The 21,200-nt window shown below is 37.0% G+C and overlaps 1 protein-coding gene across 1 annotated transcript in view; it reads left to right on the forward strand.

Moving 5' to 3' along the window:
• LOC126106257 (endothelin-converting enzyme homolog) overlaps nt 1-21,200 on the forward strand; it is a 593,945-nt gene that overhangs the window by 222,729 nt on the left and 350,016 nt on the right. The window lies entirely within an intron of this gene.

The raw sequence follows: 21,200 nt of genomic DNA on the forward strand, positions 1-21,200 counted from the left end.
TCAAGGTTTGGTATCGACTATCTGTTCACGCATGCGCTACTACTTCCCTTTCCCCCCTCCGTGCACTGTGCTGTACCGGCCTCAAGATCAGTTACGACTATGAAGGCACCATGGACAGGGCTCACACCAATGAAAAGTACGCTGCCGCGCGGAGTGGCCGCGCGGTTTAAGGCGCCATGTCACGGATTGCGTGGCCCCTGCTACCGGAGGTTCGAGTCCTGCCTCGGGGATGAGTGTGTGTGCTGTTCTTAGCATAAGTTAGTTTAAATGTTTGTAAGTCTAGGGACTGATGACCTCAGCAGTTTGGTCTCTTAGGAATTCACATATCATCTGAACATTTTTTTTAAAGTACGCTGACATGCACGAAATACATTTGTTCATGTATGGCAAAGCGAATGGCAGTGCCCTTGAGGCTGCACAGTTGTATGAAGAAGCTTTTCCTCTCCGCAGACAGCCCGACAGGCGCACATTTAGCCGGTTACATCAGCGCCTCCATAACACTTGATGTTGGGGAAAGAGTATTACGCATTGCACACGGACGTTCTAGTATTTCAACAAGGAGAATTGTTACCCAAGAGCGTGTCCTGAACCATAGCAGTGCGTACCAAGTATTCTATCCACATCATCTCCAGCGAGTGCAAGTCCTCAACGATGCAGGCTTCCCTCCTAGAGAGAATTTCTGACAATGGGAGCAACAGTAGCGTCCTCTGAATCGACTTTTTGTAAGCAGTACTCTGTTCGCCGATGAGGCGAAATTTACCCGTGACAGTATTTTTAGCTGCTGAGAATTCTTCCAGGTTGTATGGCCGTGGGCCATGGAACTCTTCTATCCCTGACGTTAAATCCAAGGCTTGCCGACTGTCGGCAAGACTCGGCTAGGCTAGACTCGGCTAGACTCGGCAAGACTCGGCTAGACTCGACAAGACTCGGCTAGACTCGACAAGACTCGGCTAGACTCGGCAAGACTCGGCAAGACTCGGCTAGACTCGGCTAGACTCGGCAAGACTCAGCTAGACTCGGCTAGACTCGGCAAGACTCGGCAAGACTCGGCAAGACTCGGCAAGACTCGGCAAGACTCGGCAGGACTCGGCAGGACTCGGCAGGACTCAGCAGGACTCGGTACAACCAAGACCACCCCCGAAGATGTCCAGCGTAGCCTTGGACGAAATGTCAGGGATAGAAGAGTTTCATGGACCATGGCCATACAACCCGGAAGAATTCTCAGCAGCTGAAATATCCGATCGTGAAAGCCTTCATTGTACGGTATTTTTAACTACCATAACTGTGACATTTGGGCTAATGTCAGTCCTATTGCAACACACGTATCAACAGCATTGTTCGTTGAGCGTCTGGGCAGGACTGCTCAGAGACCACACTACTTGACCACACTTTCTATCACAGACACTAACGGGGCAGTAGGACATGCGGTTCTGGGGACTGTACTTCCAGATGCACATGATGATGTCCCACTGAAGCAACGCCTGAACGTGTGGTTCATGCATGACACAGTGATCCAACACATTTTCATTTACGAGCGCGCCGGGTTCTAACTCGGACGTATGGTCAACATTGGATACATACAGGAGGGCCTGTGCCATGGACTCCGAGGTCTCACGATGTAAAACCCATGGATTTCCGTGTGTGGGGTCATGTCAAAAGCCTGGTCTATGCTACGTCTTGAGCAATTACGCCTGCAGATTGAAGCAGCTTTCAAGCATTTACAGAATTCCCCAGGACTGCCTGAGACGATTCACAACTCATTTCAGACACGAGTTCAGTGTTGCATTCAGACGTATGAACAACATTTCGAACACATACTGTAACGTTTAGACATGCCATTTGTTCGTAGACACTGATGAACCGCAACGGAAAATGTGTTCTAATTCGACAACGGTTGATCTGTGGACCAATGTTTATTGGAGCTTCTTAACTACTTTTGGCCTGTACTTCCCATGTGTGAATTATTGACCATCACTTCTGAAACACCCTGTATTTGCATAATTTCACGTACAGAGCCGAGCTAAATAACTTAGCGAATAAGGTGCAGCAACAATAGCATGAAGCAAGAAACAATAAAAAACGGACAGACACACGCTGATTGAAAGATAATTCGCAAAAATATGCGTCTAACTCGAATCAGCGGCAAAAAAGCTAACATTCGCCGAAAGATGGATCGGCAGAAATGGTAGCGGTTCTTGGTCGCTAACGTCCCGGAAACCTATCCCCTTGCATTGTTGCATGTGGAGATGGTTGAAAGGCGAAGTCTACAAAGAATACGTTGTGTGATGCCTGTGATGGCAGGACAGAGCGGATTAGGTTGTGAAAAGGGGCCGAAATATGTTGCTGTCACTTCCACTCAACATACAAACTTTATTCATTAATACACAATATTATAACAAGGATGTAAATCACTCAAAACTTTAATCGACCTCCTTTGATTAAGTTTAGATCGGCTGAAGGCCACACTCAAAATTCAAGACACAGGGCCTAAGTAAGAAATTGAAAAACAAGGTTCTTCTGGATGTTTCACCCAAGAATATTTTGCAAATATTCGATCTAAACAGGCTGAAGGCCTTAGCAATTTAATTTTAATGAGACTTGGCTGGAGGCCGCATATTAGGCAATAAGAAGAGTTTCAATCAAAAGGCAGAAGGCCTTATCTTAAAACAAAAGCATAACAAACTTAAGCCTTAAGGGAAAGACAAGGATATTAACTTAAGAGGCATTAAAACTCGGCTGAAGTCCACACATCGTCCAAATAAATAAAATCCAAACAGGGAAATTACTACATAATACACAAGGAACGGCGCTCAGAAGCTTCCAAGAGTCAGCCTGTGATTTTAACGCTGAAGCACATTTAGGTTAGACAGGCAGCGTGTCCAACGACTTCTTAATCTAGAGGCAACCCAACCGACAGACCGCCGACCGATCAATCAACCAAATCAGTTCCGCTCCACGCAACCTGCAGAACGACCACAAGATTTTAATACACAATGCACAGAATATTGGCGCCCGCACCGACCAACAACACCTCGGCTGTCGAACTACACGCCACGCTGGACAGCAACAACATGACGAGGAAAATACACTGCATAAAATTACGTCAACGACCAGGGCAGGTAACTGGAACGTCAACGGCCACAAGACACATGATACCGCTGGTGCACTTCCATAACAGGGAATAAATTAAGTTTAATTTCACAGGAAGACAGCTACAATCTTAGCAACTTAAATACACATACGTTGTTGTTCGCGGGAATGTCCCAAAAGAGACAACCAGGATCAAACGAAGAAATGTAAACAGTTGAGGCTCGAAGAAGAGGGCGGAGGAGCGGATAGAGGTTCAGGTCACTCTCTTGTCCCAGGGGTGGGAAATTGCCCCTAAAGGCGGAAGAAGCAGCATTGATCAACGACATGAGGATGCAGAAGGCAATGGAAACCACTGCATTAAAGACACGTAACGTGTATCCACAGGACATGTGGCCTGTAACTGAAGAAGTGTCATGATGATCTCTCCATTGGCAAAAGATTCCGGAATAGTCCCCCATTCGGATCTCCGGGAGGGGACTGCCAAGGGGGAGGTTACCATGAGAAAAAGATTGAATAATCAACGAAAGGATAACGTTCTACGAGTCGGGGCGTGGAATGTCAGAAGCTTGAACGTGGTAGGGAAACTAGAAAATCTGAAAAGGGAAATGCAAAGGCTCAATCTAGATATAGTAGGGGTCATTGAAGTGAAGTGGAAGGAAGACAAGGATTTCTGGTCAGATGAGTATCGGGTAATATCAACAGCAGCAGAAAATGGTATAACAGGTGTAGGATTCGTTATGAATAGGAAGATAGGGCAGAGGGTGTGTTACTGTGAACAGTTCAGTGAACGGGTTGTTCTAATCAGAATCGACAGCAGACCAACACCGACAACAATAGTTCAGGTATACATGCCGACGTCGCTAGCTGAAGATGAACAGATAGAGAAAGCGTATGAGGATATTGAAAGGGTAATGCAGTATGTAAAGGGGGACGAAAATCTGATAGTCATGGGCGACTGGAATGCAGTTGTAGGGGAAGGAGTAGAAGAAAAGGTTACAGGAGAATATGGGCTTGGGACAAGAAATGAAAGAGGAGAAAGACTAATTGAGTTCTGTAACAAGTTTCATCTAGTAGTAGCGAATACCCTGTTCAAGAATCACAAGAGGAGGATGTATACTTGGAAAAGGCCGGGAGATACGGGAAGATTTCAATTAGATTACATCATGGTCAGACAGAGATTCCGAAATCAGATACTGGATTGTAAGGCGTACCCAGCAGCAGATATAGACTCAGATCACGAAATAGTAGTGATGAAGAGTAGGCTGAAGTTCAAAACATTAGTCAGGAAGAATCAATACGCAAAGAAGTGGGATACGGAAGTACTAAGGAATGACGAGATACGTTTGAAGTTCTCTAACGCTATAGATACAGCAATAAGGAATAGCGCAGTAGGCAGTACAGTTGAAGAGGAATGGACATCTCTAAAAAGGGCCGTCATGGAAGTTGGGAAGGAAAACATAGGTACAATGAAGGTAGCTGCGAAGAAACCATGGGTAAAAGAAGAAATACTTCAGTTGATTGATGAAAGGAGGAACTACAAACATGATCCGGGAAAATCAGGAATACAGAAATACAAGTCGCTGAGGAATGAAATAAATAGGAAGTGCAGGGAAGCTAAGACGAAATGGCTGCAGGAAAAATGTGAAGACATTGAAAAATATATGACTGTCGGAAGGACAGACTCAGCATACAGGAAAGTCAAAACAACCTTTGGTGACATTAAAAGCAACGGTGGTAACATTAAGAGTGCAACGGGAATTCCACTGTTAAATGCAGAGGAGAGAGCAGATAGGTGGAAAGAATACATTGAAAGCCTCTATGACGGTGAAGATTTGTCTGATGTGATAGAAGAAGAAACAGGAGTCCATTTAGAAGAGATAGGGGATCCAGTATTAGAATCGGAATTTAAAGGAGCTTTGGAGGACTTACGGTCAAATAAGGCAGAAGGGACAGATAACATTCCATCAGAATTTCTAAAATCATTGGAGGAAGTGGCAACAAAACGACTATTCACGTTGGTGTGTAGAATATATGAGCTTGGCGATATACCATCTGACTTTCGGAAAAGCATCATCCACACAATTCCGAAGACGGCAAGAGCTGACAAGTGCGAGAATTATTGCACAATCAGCTTAACAGCTCATGCATCGAAGCTGCTTACAAGAATAATATACAGAAGAATGGAAAAGAAAATTGAGAATGCGCTAGGTGACGATCAGTTTGGCTTTAGGAAAAGTAAATCGACGAGAGAGGCAATTCTGACGTTACGGCTAATAATGGAAGCAAGGCTAAAGAAAAATCAAGACACTTTCATAAGATTTGTCGACCGGGAAAAAGCGTTCGACAATATAAAATGGTGCAAGCTGTTCGAGATTCTGAAAAAAGTAGGGGTAAGCTATAGGGAGAGACGGGTCATATACAATATGTACAACAACCAAGAGGGAATAATATGAGTGAACGATCAAGAACGAAATGCTCGTATTGAGAAGGGCGTAAGACAAGGCTGTAGCCTTTCGCCCCTACTCTTCAATCTGTACATCGAGGAAGCAATGATGGAAATAAAATAAAGGTTCAGGAGTGGAATTAAAATACAAGGTGAAAGGATATCAATGATACGATTCCCTGATGACATTGTTACCCTGAGTGAAAGTGAAGAAGAATTAAATGATCTGCTGAACGGAATGAACACTCTAATGAGTACACAGTATGGTTTGAGAGTAAATCGGAGAAAGACGAAGGTAATGACAAGTAGTAGAAATGAGAACAGCGAGAAAGTTAACATCAGGATGGATGGTCACGAAGTCAATCAAGTTAAGGAATTCTGCTACCTAGGCAGTAAAATAACCAATGACGGACGGAGCAAGGAGGACATCAAAAGCAGACTCGCTATGGCAAAAAAGGCATTTGTGGCGAAGAGAAGTCTACTAATATCGAATACCGGCCTTAATTTGAGGAACAAATTTCTGAGGATATACGTCTGGAGTGCAGCATTGTATGGTAGTGAAACATGGACTGTGGGAAAACCGGTACAGAAGAGAATCGAAGCATTTGAGATGTGGTGCTATAGACAAATGTTGAAAATTAGGTGGACTGATAAGGTAAGGAATGAGGAGGTTCTACGCAGAATCGGAGAGGAAAGGAATATGTGGAAAACACTGATAAGGAGAAGGGACAGGATGATAGGACATCTGCTAAGACATGAGGGAATGACTTCCATGGTACTAGAGGGAGCTGTAGAGGGCAAAAACTGTAGAGGAAGACAGAGATTGGAATACGTCAAGCAAATAATTGAGGACGTAGGTTGCAAGTGCTACTCTGAGATGAAGAGGTTAGCACAGGAAAGGAATTCGGGGCGGGCTGCATCAAACCAGTCAGTAGACTGATGACCAAAAAAAAAAGTGTGTAAACCTATGGACTGATGACCTTAGCAGTTAAGTCCCATAAGATTTCACACACATTTGATCATTTTTGAACAATAATCGTGAAGCAGCTCAACCCGTATCTCCATCTGGGGGCTTGCGCGGGGTTCGAGTCCCAGCGTCCGACTCTGTCTGCTCCGTCCACGGCCCTTGGTGGAACGGAACGTTCTTCTCTGATTTTCCTGATTGCAGGCTCCCAGGCAGTGCTGAGATGTACCACACTAAACAGTCACATGAAGTTAGCACCCCTTTTTCGAGAAATATACATTTTTTTCACAGTTCTTGTTAGATGTGCCTTAGTTCTAGAGTTCTTTGCACAAAATTTCAATAGTTCTGCAAAATGTAACGAACAAAACAACAATACTCGAAAAAATTTTCCTATCGAAAACATTCTCTGACAATTTCCGCAAAATGTAAATAAGTACAAGAGTTCTGAGCACAGTTCTGAAAAGAGCTCCAAGAGTTCTTTCGAAAATCCCAGTAACATTTTTTTGTGCAGCTAATAGTTTACGAGATAATTGCAATTTAAGGAGAAAATCTTTTCACTTACTGTGAAGTTGGCACCCTTTTTTTCAGAAATGTATACTTTTTTCAGATTTCTTGATAGATATGCCATAGTTCTAGAGTTCTTTGTACAAAATTTGATTAGTTCTGCAGAATTTAGCGACGAGAACAATATTCGAAAAAATTTTCGTAACGAAAACATTCTTCGTCAATTTTCGCAAATTGTAAATAAGTACAACAGTTCTGAGCACAGTTCTAAACAGAACTCCAAGAGTTCTATCGAAAACCCAAGTAACATTTTTTGGGCAGCTAATAGTTCGCGAGGTAATTGCGATTTAAGGAGAAAATCTTTTCACTTACTGTGAAGTTGGTACCATTTTTTTCAGAAATGTATGTTTCTTTCATAATTCTTGACAGGTATGCCTTAGTTCTAGAGTTCTTGGTACAAAATTTCAATAGTTCTGCAGAATTTAGCGACGAAAACAATATTCGAAAAAATGTTCGTATCGAAAACATTCTTCGTCAATTTTCGCAAATTGTAAATAAGTACAACAGTTCTGAGCACAGTTCTGAACAGAGCACCAAGAGTTCTTTCGAAAATCCCAGTAACATTTTTTTGTGCAGCTAATAGTTTACGAGATAATTGTAATTTAAGGAGAAAATCTTTTCACTTACTGTGAAGTTGGCACCCTTTTTTTCAGAAATGTATACTTTTTTCAGATTTCTTGATAGATATGCCATAGTTCTAGAGTTCTTTGTACAAAATTTGATTAGTTCTGCAGAATTTAGCGACGAGAACAATATTCGAAAAAATTTTCGTATCGAAAACATTCTTCGTCAATTTTCGCAAATTGTAAATAAGTACAACAGTTCTGAGCACAGTTCTGAACAGAGCTCCAAGAGTTCTTTCGAAAATCCCAGTAACATTTTTTTGTGCAGCTAATAGTTTACGAGATAATTGCAATTTAAGGAGAAAATCTTTTCATGATGATGATGATGATGTTTGGTTTGTGGGGCGCTCAACAGCGTGGTTATCAGCGCCCGTACAATTACCCAATCTTTGCTCAGTCCAATTGCGCCACTTTCCTGGATGATGATGAAATGATGAGGACAACACAAACACCCAGTCATCTCGAGGCAGGTGAAAATCCCTGACCCCGCCGGGAATCGAACCCGGGACCCCGTGCTCGGGAAGCGAGAACGCTACCGCGAGAAAAATCTTTTCACTTACTGTAAAAGTTGGCACCCTTTTTTTCAGAAACGTATGCTTCTTTCACAATTCTCGACAGGTATGCCATAGTTCTAGAGTTCTTTGTACAAAATTTGATTAGTTCTCCAGAATTTAGCGACGAGAACAATATTCGAAAAAATTTTCGTATCGAAAACATTCTTCGTCAATTTTCGCAAATTGTAAATAAGTACAACAGTTCTGAGCACAGTTCTGAACAGAGCTCCAAGAGTTCTTTCGAAAATCCAAGTAACATTTTTTTGTGCAGCTAATAGTTCACGAGATAATTGCAATTTAAGGAGAAAATCTTTTCACTTACTGTGAAGTTGGCACCCTTTTTTTCAGAAATACTTTTTTCAGATTTCATGATATGCATGCCATAGTTCTAGAGTTCTTTGTACAAAATTTGATTAGTTCTGCAGAATTTAGCGACGAGAACAATATTCGAAAAAATTTTCGTATCGAAAACATTCTTCGCCAATTTTCGCAAATTGTAAATAAGTACAACAGTTCTGAGCACAGTTCTGAAGAGAACTCCAAGAGTTCTTTCGAAAATCCCAGTAACATTTTTTTGTGCAGCTAATAGTTCGCGAGATAATTGCAATTTAAGGAGAAAATCTTTTCACTTACCGTGAAGTTGGCACCCTTTTTTTCAGAAATGTATGTTTCTCTCACAATTCTCGACAGGTATGCCATAGTTCTAGAGTTCTTTGTACAAAATTTGATTAGTTCTCCAGAATTTAGCGACGAGAACAATATTCGAAAAAATTTTCGTATCGAAAACATTCTTCGTCAATTTTCGCAAATTGTAAATAAGTACAACAGTTCTCAGCACAGTTCTAAACAGAACTCCAAGAGTTCTATCGAAAACCCAAGTAACACTTTTTTGTGCAGCTAATAGTTCACGAGATAATTGCAATTTAAGGAGAAAATCTTTTCACTTACTGTGAAGTTGGTACGATTTTTTTCAGAAATGTATGTTTCTTTCATAATTCTTGACAGGTATGCCTTAGTTCAAGATTTCTTGGCACAAAATTTCAATAGTTCTGCAGAATTTAGCGACGAAAACAATATTCGAAAAAATTTTCGTACCGAAAACATTCTTCGTCAATTTTCGCAAATTGTAAATAAGTGCAACAGTTCTGAGCACAGTTCTGAACAGAGCTCCAAGAGTTCATTCGAAAATCCCAGTAACATTTTTTTGTGCAGCTAATAGTTTACGAGATAATTGTAATTTAAGGAGAAAATCTTTTCACTTACTGTCAAGTTGGCACCCTTTTTTTCAGAAATGTATACTTTTTTCAGATTTCTTGATAGATATGCCATAGTTCTAGAGTTCTTTGTACAAAATTTGATTAGTTCTGCAGAATTTAGCGACGAGAACAATATTCAAAAAAATTTTCGTATCGAAAACATTCTTCGTCAATTTTTGCAAATTGTAAATAAGTACAACAGTTCTGAGCACAGTTCTGAACAGAGCTCCAAGAGTTCTTTCGAAAATCCCAGTAACATTTTTTTTGTGCAGCTAATAGTTTACGAGATAATTGCAATTTAAGGAGAAAATCTTTTCACTTACTGTAAAAGTTGGCACCCTTTTTTCAGAAATGTATGCTTCTTTCACAATTCTCGACAGGTATGCCATAGTTCTAGAGTTCTTTGTACAAAATTTGAGTAGTTCTCCAGAATTTAGCGACGAGAACAATATTCGAAAAAATTTTCGTATAGAAAACATTCTTCGTCAATTTTCGCAAATTGTAAACAAGTACAACAGTTCTGAGCACAGTTCTGAACAGAGCTCCAAGAGTTCTTTCGAAAATCCAAGTAACATTTTTTTGTGCAGCTAATAGTTCGCGAGATAATTGCGATTTAAGGAGAAAATCTTTTCACTTACAGTCAAGTTGCACCCTTTTTTTCAGAAATGTATGTATCTTTCACAATTATCGACAGGTATGCCATAGTTCTAGAGTTCTTGGTACAAAGTTTCAATAGTTCTGCAGAATTTAGCGACGAAAACAATATTCGAAAAAATTTTCGTATCGAAAACATTCTTCGTCAATTTTCGCAAATTGTAAATAAGTACAACAGTTCTGAGCACAGTTCTGAACAGAGCTCCATGAATTCTTTCGAAAATCCAAGTAACATTTTTTTGTGCAGCTAATAGTTCACGAGATAATTGCAATTTAAGGAGAAAATCTTTTCACTTACTGTGAAGTTGGCACCCTTTTTTTCAGAAATACTTTTTTCAGATTTCATGATAGGCATGCCATAGTTCTAGAGTTCTTTGTACAAAATTTGATTAGTTCTGCAGAATTTAGCGACGAGAACAATATTCGAAAAAATTTTCGTATCGAAAACATTCTTCGTCAATTTTCGCAAATTGTAAATAAGTACAACAGTTCTGAGCACAGTTCTGAAGAGAACTCCAAGAGTTCTTTCGAAAATCCCAGTAACATTTTTTTGTGCAGCTAATAGTTCGCGAGATAATTGCAATTTAAGGAGAAAATCTTTTCACTTACCGTGAAGTTGGCACCCTTTTTTTCAGAAATGTATGTTTCTTTCACAATTCTCGACAGGTATGCTATAGTTCTGGAGTTCTTGGTACAAAATTTCAATAGTTCTGCAGAATTTAGCAACGAAAACAATATTCGATAAAATTTTCGTACCGAAAACATTCTTCGTCAATTTTCGCAAATTGTAAATAAGTACAACAGTTCTGAGCACAGTTCTGTACAGAGCTCGAAGAGTGCTTTCGAAAATCCCAGTAACATTTTTTTGTGCAGCTAATAGTTCGCGAGATAATTGCGATTTAAGGAGAAAATCTTTTCACTTACTGTGAAGTTGGCACCCTTTTTTTCAGAAATGTATGTTTCTTTCACAATTCTCGACAGGTATGCCATAGTTCTAGAGTTCTTGCTACAAAATTTCAATAGTTCTGCAGAATTTCGCGACGAGAACAATATTCGAAAAAATTTTCGTATCGAAAACATTCTTCGTCAATTTTCGCAAATTGTAAATAAGTACAACAGTTCTGAGCACAGTTCTGAACAGAGCTCCAAGAGTTCTTTCGAAAATCCAAGTAACATTTTTTTGTGCAGCTAATAGTTCGCGAGATAATTGCGATTTAAGGAGAAAATCTTTTCACTTACTGTGAAGTTGGCACCCTTTTTTTCAGAAATGTATGTTTCTTTCACAATTCTCGACAGGTATGCCATAGTTCTAGAGTTCTTGCTACAAAATTTCAATAGTTCTGCAGAATTTAGCGACGAAAACAATATCCGAAAAAATTTTCGTATCGAAAACATTCTTAGTCAATTTTCGCAAATTGTAAATAAGTACAACAGTTCTGAGCACAGTTCTGAACAGAGCTCCAAGAGTTCTTTCGAAAATCCAAGTAACATTTTTTTGTGCAGGTAATAGTTTACGAGATAATAGCAATTTAATGAGAAAATCTTTTCACTTACTGTGAAGTTGGCACCCTTTTTTTCAGAAATGTATACGTTTTCAGATTTCTTGATAGACATGCCATAGTTCTAGAGTTCTTTGTACAAAATTTGATTAGTTCTGCAGAATTTAGCGACGAGAACAATATTCGAAAAAATTTTCGTATCGAAAACATTCTTCATCAATTTTCGCAAATTGGAAATAAGTACAACAGTTCTGAGCACAGTTCTAAACAGAACTCCAAGAGTTCTATCGAAAACCCAAGTAACATTTTCTTGTGCAGCTAATAGTTCACGAGATAATTGCAATTTAAGAAGAAAATCTTTTCACTTACTGTGAAGTTGGTACCATTTTTTTCAGAAATGTATGTTTCTTTGATATTTCTTGACAGGGATGCCTTAGTTCTAGAGTTCTTGGTACAAATTTTCAATAGTTCTGCAGAATTTAGCGACGAAAACAATATTCGAAAAAATTTTCGTACCGAAAATATTCTTCGTCAATTTTCGCAAATTGTAAATAAGTACAACAGTTCTGAGCACAGTTCTGAACAGAGCTCCAAGAGTTCTTTCGAAAATCCAAGTAACATTTTTTTGTGCAGCTAATAATTCGCGAAATAATTGCAATTTAAGGAGAAAATCTTTTCACTTACTGTGAAGTTGGCACCCTTTTTTTCAGAAATGTATGTTTCTTTCACAATTCTCGACAGGTATGCCATAGTTCTAGAGTTCTTGCTACAAAATTTCAATAGTTCTGCAGAATTTAGCGACGAAAACAATATTCGAAAAAATTTTCGTATCGAAAATATTCTTCGTCAATTTTCGCAAATTGTAAATAAGTACAACAGTTCTGAGCACAGTTCTGAACAGAGCTCCAAGAGTTCTTTGGAAACTCCAAGTACCATTTTTTTGTGCAGGTAATAGTTTACGAGATAATTGCAATTTAAGGAGAAAATCTTTTCACTTACTGTGAAGTTGGCACCCTTTTTTTCAGAAATGTATACTTTTTTCAGATTTCTTGATAGGCATGGCATAGTTCTAGAGTTCTTTGTACAAAATTTGATTAGTTCTGCAGAATTTAGCGACGAGAATAATATTCGAAAAAATTTTCGTATCGAAAACATTCTTCGTCAATTTTCGCAAATTGTAAATAAGTACAACAGTTCTGAGCACAGTTCTGAACAGAGCTCCAAGAGTTCTTTCGAAAATCCAAGTAACGTTTTTTTGTGCAGCTAATAGTTCGCGAGATAATTGCGATTTAAGGAGAAAATCTTTTCACTTACTGTGAAGTTGGCACCCTTCTTTTTCAGAAATGTATGTTTCTTTCACAATTATCGACAGCTATGCCATAGTTGTAGAGTTCTTGGTACAAAATTTCAATAGTTCTGCAGAATTTAGCGACGAAAACAACATTCGAAAAAATTTTCGTATCGAAAACATTATTCGTCAATTTTCGCAAATTGTAAATAAGTACAACAGTTCTGAGCACAGTTCTGAACAGAGCTCCAAGAGTTCTTTCGAAAATCCAAGTAACATTTTTTTGTGCAGCTAATAGTTCGCGAGATAACTGCGATTTAAGGAGAAAATCTTTTCACTTACTGTGAAGTTGGCACCCTTTTTTTCAGAAATGTATACTTTTTTCAGACTTCTTGATAGACATGCCATAGTTCTAGAGTTCTTTGTACAAAATATGATTAGTTCTGCAGAATTTAGCGACGAAAACAATATTCGAAAAAATTTGTATCGAAAACATTCTTCGTCAATTTTCGCAAATTGTAAATAAGTACAACAGTTCTGAGCACAGTTCTGAACAGAGCTCCAAGAGTTCTTTCGAAAATCCACGTAACATTTTTTTGTGCAGCTAATAGTTCGCGAGATAATAGCGATTTAAGGAAAAAATCTTTTTACTTACTGTGAAGTTAGCACCCTTTTTTTCAGAAATGTATGTTTCCATTACAATTCTCGACTGGTATGCCATAGTTCTAGAGTTCTTGGTACAAAATTTCAATAGTTCTGCAGAATTTAGCGACGAGAACAATATTCGAAAAAAATGTTCGTATCGAAAACATTCTTCGTCAATTTTCGCAAATTGTAAATAAGTACAACAGTTCTGAGCACAGTTCCAAACAGAACTCCAAGAGTTCTATCGAAAACCCGAGTAACATTTTTTTGTGCAGCTAATAGTTCACGAGATAATTGCAATTTAAGGAGAAAATCTTTTCACTTACTGTGAAGTTGGTACCATTTTTTTCAGAAATGTATGTTTCTTTCATAATTCTTGACAGGTATGCCTTAGTTCTAGAGTTCTTGGTACAAAATTTGATTATTTCTGCAGAATTTAGCGACGAGAACAATATTCGAAAAAATGTTCCTATCGAAAACATTCTTCGTCAATTTTCGCAAATTGTAAATAAGTACAACAGTTCTGAGCACAGTTCTGAACAGAGATCCAAGAGTTCTTTAGAAAATCCAAGTAACATTTTTTTGTGCAGGTAATAGTTTACGAGATAATTGCAATTTAAGGAGAAAATCTTTTCACTTACTGTGAAGTTGGCACCCTTTTTTTCAGAAATGTATACTTTTTTTCAGATTTCTTGATAGATATGCCATAGTCATAGAGTTCTTTGTACAAAATTTGATTAGTTCTGCAGAATTTAGCGACGAGAACAATATTCGAAAAATTTTCGTATCGAAAACATTCTTCGTCAATTTTCGCAAATTGTAAATAAGTACAACAGTTCTGAGCACAGTTCTGAACAGAGCTCCAAGAATTCTTTTGAAAATCCCAGTAACATTTTTTTGTGCAGCTAATAGTTTACGAGATAATTGCAATTTAAGGAGAAAATCTTTTCACTTACTGTGAAGTTGGCACCCTTTTTTTCAGAAATGTATACTTTTTTCAGATTTCTTGATAGGCATGCCATAGTTCTAGAGTTCTTTGTACAAAATTTGATTAGTTCTGCAGAATTTAGCAACGAGAACAATATTCGAAAAAATTTTCGTATCGAAAACATTCTTCGTCAATTTTCGCAAATTGTAAATAAGTACAACAGTTCTGAGCACAGTTCTGAACAGAGCTCCAAGAGTTCTTTCGAAAATCCACGTAACATTTTTTTGTGCAGCTAATAGTTTGCGAGATAATTGCGAGTTAAGGAAAAAATCTTTTCACTTACTGTGAAGTTGGCACCCTTTTTTTCAGAAATGTATGTTTCTTTTACAATTCTCGACTGGTATGCCATAGTTCTAGAGTTCTTGGTACAAAATTTCAATAGTTCTGCAGAATTTAGCGACGAGAACAATATTCGAAAAAATGTTCGTATCGAAAACATTCTTCGTCAATTTACGCAAATTGTAAATAAGTACAACAGTTCTGAGCACAGTTCTAAACAGAACTCCAAGAGTTCTAGCGAAAACCCAAGTAACATTTTTTTGTGCAGCTAATAGTTCACGAGATAATTACAATTTAAGGAGAAAATCTTTTCACTTACTGTGAAGTTGGTACCATTTTTTTCAGAAATGCATGTTTCTTTCATAATTCTTGACAGGTATGCCTTAGTTCTAGAGTTCTTGGTACAAAATTTCAATAGTTCTGCAGAATTTAGCAACGAGAACAATATTCGAAAAAATTTTCGTATCGAAAACATTCTTCGTCAATTTTCGCAAATTGTAAATAAGTACAACAGTTCTGAGCACAGTTCTGAACAGAGCTCCAAGAGTTCTTTCGAAAATCCACGTAACATTTTTTTGTGCAGCTAATAGTTTGCGAGATAATTGCGATTTAAGGAAAAAATCTTTTCACTTACTGTGAAGTTGGCACCCTTTTTTTCAGAAATGTATGTTTCTTTCACAATTCTCGACTGGTATGCCATAGTTCTAGAGTTCTTGGTACAAAATTTCAGTAGTTCTGCAGAATTTAGCGACGAGAACAATATTCGAAAAAATTTTCGTATCGAAAACATTCTTCGTCAATTTTCGCAAATTGTAAATAAGTACAACAGTTCTGAGCACAGTTCTAAACAGAACTCCAAGAGTTCTATCGAAAACCCAAGTAACATTTTTTTGTGCAGCTAATAGTTCACGAGATAATTGCAATTTAAGGAGAAAATCTTTTCACTTACTGTGAAGTTGGCACCCTTTTTTTCAGAAATGTATGTTTCTTTCATAATTCCTGACAGGTATGCCTTAGTTCTAGAGTTCTTGGTACAAAATTTCAATAGTTCTGCAGAATTTAGCGACGAAAACAATATTCTAAAAATTTTCGTATCGAAAACATTCTTCGTCAATTTTCGCAAATTGTAAATAAGTACAACAGTTCTGAGCACAGTTCTGAACAGAGCTCCAAGAGTTCTTTCGAAAATCCCAGTAACATTTTTTTCTGCAGCTAATAGCTTACGAGATAATTGCAATTTAAGGAGAAAATCTTATCACTTACTGTGAAGTTGGCACCCTTTTTTTCAGAAATGTATACTTTTTTCAGATTTCATGATTGATATGCCATAGTCATAGAGTTCTTTGTACAAAATTTGATTAGTTCTGCAGAATTTAGCGACGAGAACAATATTCGAAAAAATGTTCGTATCGAAAACATTCTTCGTCAATTTTCGCAAATTGTAAATAAGTACAACAGTTCTCAGCACAGTTCTGAACAGAGCTCCAAGAATTCTTTTGAAAATCCAAGTAACATTTTTTTGTGCAGCTAATAGTTTACGAGATAATTGCAATTTAAGGAGAAAATCTTTTCACTTACTGTGAAGTTGGCACCCTTTTTTTCAGAAATGTATACTTTTTTCAGATTTCTTGATAGGCATGCCATAGTTCTAGAGTTCTTTGTACAAAATTTGATTAGTTCTGCAGAATTTAGCGACGAGAACAATATTCGGAAAAATTTTCGTATCGAAAACATTCTTCGTCAATTTTCGCAAATTGTAAATAAGTACAACAGTTCTGAGCACAGTTCTGAACAGAGCTCCAAGAGTTCTTTCGAAAATCCGAGTAACATTTTTTTGTGCAGCTAATAGTTCACGAGATAATTGCAATTTAAGGAAAAAATCTTTTCACTTACTGTGAAGTTGGTACACCTTTTTTCAGAAATGTATGTTTCTTTCATAATTCTTGACTGGTATGCCTTAGTTCTAGAGTTCTTGGTACAAAATTTCAATAGTTCTGCAGAATTTAGCGACGAAAACAATATTCGAAAAAATTTTCGTATCGAAAACATTCTTCGTCAATTTTCGCAAATTGTAAATAAGTACAACAGTTCTGAGCACAGTTCTGAACAGAGCTCCAAGAGTTCTTTCGAAAATCCAAGTAACATTTTTTTGTGCAGCTAATAGCTTACGAGATAATTGCAATTTAAGGAGAAAATCTTTTCACTTACTGTGAAGTTGGCACCCTTTTTTTCAGAAATGTATACTTTTTTCAGATTTCTTGATAGATATGCCATAGTCATAGAGTTCTTTGTACAAAATTTGATTAGTTCTGCAGAATTTAGCGACGAGAACAATATTCGAAAAAATTTTCGTATCGAAAACATTCTTCGTCAATTTTCGCAAATTGTAAATAAGTACAACAGTTCTCAGCACAGTTCTGAACAGAGCTCCAAGAATTCTTTTGAAAATCCAAGTAACATTTTTTTGTGCAGCTAATAGTTTACGAGATAATTGCAATTTAAGGAGAAAATCTTTTCACTTACTGTGAAGTTGGCACCCTTTTTTTCAGAAATGTATACTTTTTTCAGATTTCTTGATAGGCATGCCATAGTTCTAGAGTTCTTTGTACAAAATTTGATTAGTTCTGCAGAATTTAGCGACGAGAACAATATTCGGAAAAATTTTCGTATCGAAAACATTCTTCGTCAATTTTCGCAAATTGTAAATAAGTACAACAGTTCTGAGCACAGTTCTGAACAGAGCTCCAAGAGTTCTTTCGAAAATCCGAGTAACATTTTTTTGTGCAGCTAATAGTTCACGAGATAATTGCAATTTAAGGAGAAAATCTTTTCACTTACTGTGAAGTTGGTACACCTTTTTTCAGAAATGTATGTTTCTTTCATAATTCTTGACTGGTATGCCTTAGTTCTAGAGTTCTTGGTACAAAATTTCAATAGTTCTGCAGAATTTAGCGACGAAAACAATATTCGAAAAAATTTTCGTATCGAAAACATTCTTCGTCAATTTTCGCAAATTGTAAATAAGTACAACTGTTCTGAGCACAGTTCTGAACAGAGCTCCAAGAGTTCTTTCGAAAATCCAAGTAACATTTTTTTGTGCAGCTAATAGCTTACGAGATAATTGCAATTTAAGGAGAAAATCTTTTCACTTACTGTGAAGTTGGCACACTTTTTTTCAGAAATGTATACTTTTTTCAGATTTCTTGATAGATATGCCATAGTCATAGAGTTCTTTGTACAAAATTTGATTAGTTCTGCAGAATTTAGCGACGAGAACAATATTCGAAAAAATGTTCGTATCGAAAACATTCTTCGTCACTTTTCGCAAATTGTAAATAAGTACAACAGTTCTCAGCACAGTTCTGAACAGAGCTCCAAGAATTCTTTTGAAAATCCAAGTAACATTTTTTTGTGCAGCTAATAGTTTACGAGATAATTGCAATTTAAGGAGAAAATCTTTTCACTTACTGTGAAGTTGGCACCCTTTTTTTCAGAAATGTATACTTTTTTCAGATTTCTTGATAGGCATGCCATAGTTCTAGAGTTCTTTGTACAAAATTTGATTAGTTCTGCAGAATTTAGCGACGAGAACAATATTCGGAAAAATTTTCGTATCGAAAACATTCTTCGTCAATTTTCGCAAATTTTAAATAAGTACAACAGTTCTGAGCACAGTTCTGAACAGAGCTCCAAGAGTTCTTTCGAAAATCCCAGTAACATTTTTTTGTGCAGCTAATAGTTCACGAGATAATTGCAATTTAAGGAGAAAATCTTTTCACTTACTGTGAAGTTGGTACACCCTTTTTCAGAAATGTATGTTTCTTTCATAATTCTTGACTGGTATGCCTTAGTTCTAGAGTTCTTGGTACAAAATTTCAATAGTTCTGCAGAATTTAGCGACGAAAACAATATTCGAAAAAATTTTCGTATCGAAAACATTCTTCGTCAATTTTCGCAAATTGTAAATAAGTACAACAGTTCTGAGCACTGTTCTGAACAGAGCTCCAAGAGTTCTTTCGAAAATCCAAGTAACATTTTTTTGTGCAGCTAATAGCTTACGAGATAATTGCAATTTACGGAGAAAATCTTTTCACTTACTGTGAAGTTGGCACCCTTTTTTTCAGAAATGTATACTTTTTTCAGATTTCTTGATAGATATGCCATAGTCATAGAGTTCTTTGTACAAAATTTGATTAGTTCTGCAGAATTTAGCGACGAGAACAATATTCGAAAAAATTTTCGTATCGAAAACATTCTTCGTCAATTTTCGCAAATTGTAAATAAGTACAACAGTTCTGAGCACAGTTCTGAACAGAGCTCCAAGAATTCTTTTGAAAATCCAAGTAACATTTTTTTGTGCAGCTAATAGTTTACGAGTTAATTGCAATTTAAGGAGAAAATCTTTTCGCTTACTGTGAAATTGGCACCCTTTTTTTCAGAAATGTATACTTTTTCCAGATTTCTTGATAGGCATGCCATAGTTCTAGAGTTCTTTGTACAAAATTTGATTAGTTCTGCAGAATTTAGCGACGAGAACAATATTCGAAAAAATTTTCGTATCGAAAACATTCTTCGTCAATTTTCGCAAATTGTAAATAAGTACAACAGTTCTGAGCACAGTTCTAACAGAACTCCAAGAGTTCTATCGAAAACCCAAGTAACATTTTTTTGTGCAGCTAATAGTTTACGAGAAAATTGCAATTTAAGGAGAAAATCTTTTCACTTACTGTGAAGTTGGTACCCTTTTTTTCAGAAATGTATGTTTCTTTCATAATTCCTGACAGGTATGCCTTAGTTCTAGAGTTCTTGGTAGAAAATTTCAATAGTTCTGCAGAATTTAGCGAGGAAAACAATATTCGAAAAAATTTTCGTATCGAAAACATTCTTCGTCAATTTTCGCAAATTGTAAATAAGTACAACAGTCCTGAGCACAGTTCTGAACAGAGCTCCAAGAGTTCTTTCCAAAATCCAAGTAACATTTTTTTGTGCATCTAATAGCTTACGAGATAATTGCAATTTAAGGAGAAAATCTTTTCACTTACTAATAAGTAGGCACCCTTTTTTTCAGAAATGTATACTTTTTTCAGATTTCTTGATGGATATGCCATAGTCATAGAGTTCTTTGTACAAAATTTGATTACTTCTGCAGAATTTAGCGACGAGAACAATATTCGAAAAAATTTTCGTATCGAAAACATTCTTCGTCAATTTTCGCAAATTGTAAATAAGTACAACAGTTCTGAGCACAGTTCTGAACAGAGCTCCAAGAGTTCTTTCGAAAATCCAAGTAACATTTTTTTGTGCAGCTAATAGTTCACGAGATAATTGCGATTTAAGGAGAAAATCTTTTCACTTACTGTGAAGTTGGCACCCTTTTTTTCAGAAATATATGTTTCTTTCACAATTCTCGACAGGTATGCCATAGTTAAGAGTTCTTTGTACAAAATTTGATTTGTTCTGCAGAATTTAGCGACGAGAACAATATTCGAAAAAATTTTCGTATCGAAAACATTCTTCGTCAATTTTCGCAAATTGTAAATAAGTACAACAGTTCTGTGCACAGTTCTGAACAGAGCTCCAAGAATTCTTTTGAAAATCCAAGTAACATTTTTATTTGCAGCTAATAGTTTACGAGATAATTGCAATTTAAGGCGAAAATCTTTTCACTTACTGTGAAGTTGGCACCCTTTTTTTCAGAAATGTATACTTTTTTCAGACTTCTTGATAGACATGCCATAGTTCTAGAGTTCTTTGTACAAAATATGATTAGTTCTGCAGAATTTAGCGACGAAAACAATATTCGAAAAAATTTGTATCGAAAACATTCTTCGTCAAATTTCGCAAATTGTAAATAAGTACAACAGTTCTGAGCACAGTTGTGAACAGAGCTCCAAGAGTTCTTTCGAAAATCCACGTAACATTTTTTTGTGCAGCTAATAGTTCGCGAGATAATAGCGATTTAAGGAAAAAATCTTTTCACTTACTGTGAAGTTGGCACCCTTTTTTTCAGAAATGTATGTTTCATTACAATTCTCGACTGGTATGCCATAGTTCTAGAGTTCTTGGTACAAAATTTCAATAGTTCTGCAGAATTTAGCGACGAAAACAATATTCGAAAAAATGTTCGTATCGAAAACATTCTTCGTCAATTTTCGCAAATTGTAAATAAGTACAACAGTTCTGAGCACAGTTCTAAACAGAACTCCAAGAGTTCTATCGAAAACCCAAGTAACATTTTTTTGTGCAGCTAATAGTTCACGAGATAATTGCAATTTAAGGAGAAAATCTTTTCACTTACTGTGAAGTTGGTACCATTTTTTTCAGAAATGTATGTTTCTTTCATAATTCTTGAC

Source organism: Schistocerca cancellata, chromosome 10 (assembly GCF_023864275.1).
Source record: "Schistocerca cancellata isolate TAMUIC-IGC-003103 chromosome 10, iqSchCanc2.1, whole genome shotgun sequence".
NCBI lineage: Eukaryota > Metazoa > Arthropoda > Insecta > Orthoptera > Acrididae > Schistocerca > Schistocerca cancellata.